This window comes from Stegastes partitus, unplaced genomic scaffold, assembly GCF_000690725.1.
Source record: "Stegastes partitus isolate 25-593 unplaced genomic scaffold, Stegastes_partitus-1.0.2 Scaffold1969, whole genome shotgun sequence".
Taxonomy (NCBI): domain Eukaryota; kingdom Metazoa; phylum Chordata; class Actinopteri; family Pomacentridae; genus Stegastes; species Stegastes partitus.
The window spans coordinates 45,636-45,871 of record NW_007579700.1 but is presented as its reverse complement, the minus strand read 5'-3'; positions in this window follow the sequence as shown (position 1 = coordinate 45,871).

Genomic DNA, 236 nt, shown 5'->3' with positions numbered 1-236 from the left:
CAAATTAAGGATGTGAACTGAATCAGGAGTGAAACGTGTGAAACAAAACATTGCGGCTGCAGCTACTCCTCCGTGGCACTTCTCCTTGTTGTAGTGCTGACTGGCATGAGCGATAATGTCTTGTCTCAATTCACACGCTGAAAGAATGAAAATCATTTAGCTGCTGGGAAGAGAATCCACATGCTGCTTCGATCCGAACACACACACACACACACACACACACACACACACACACA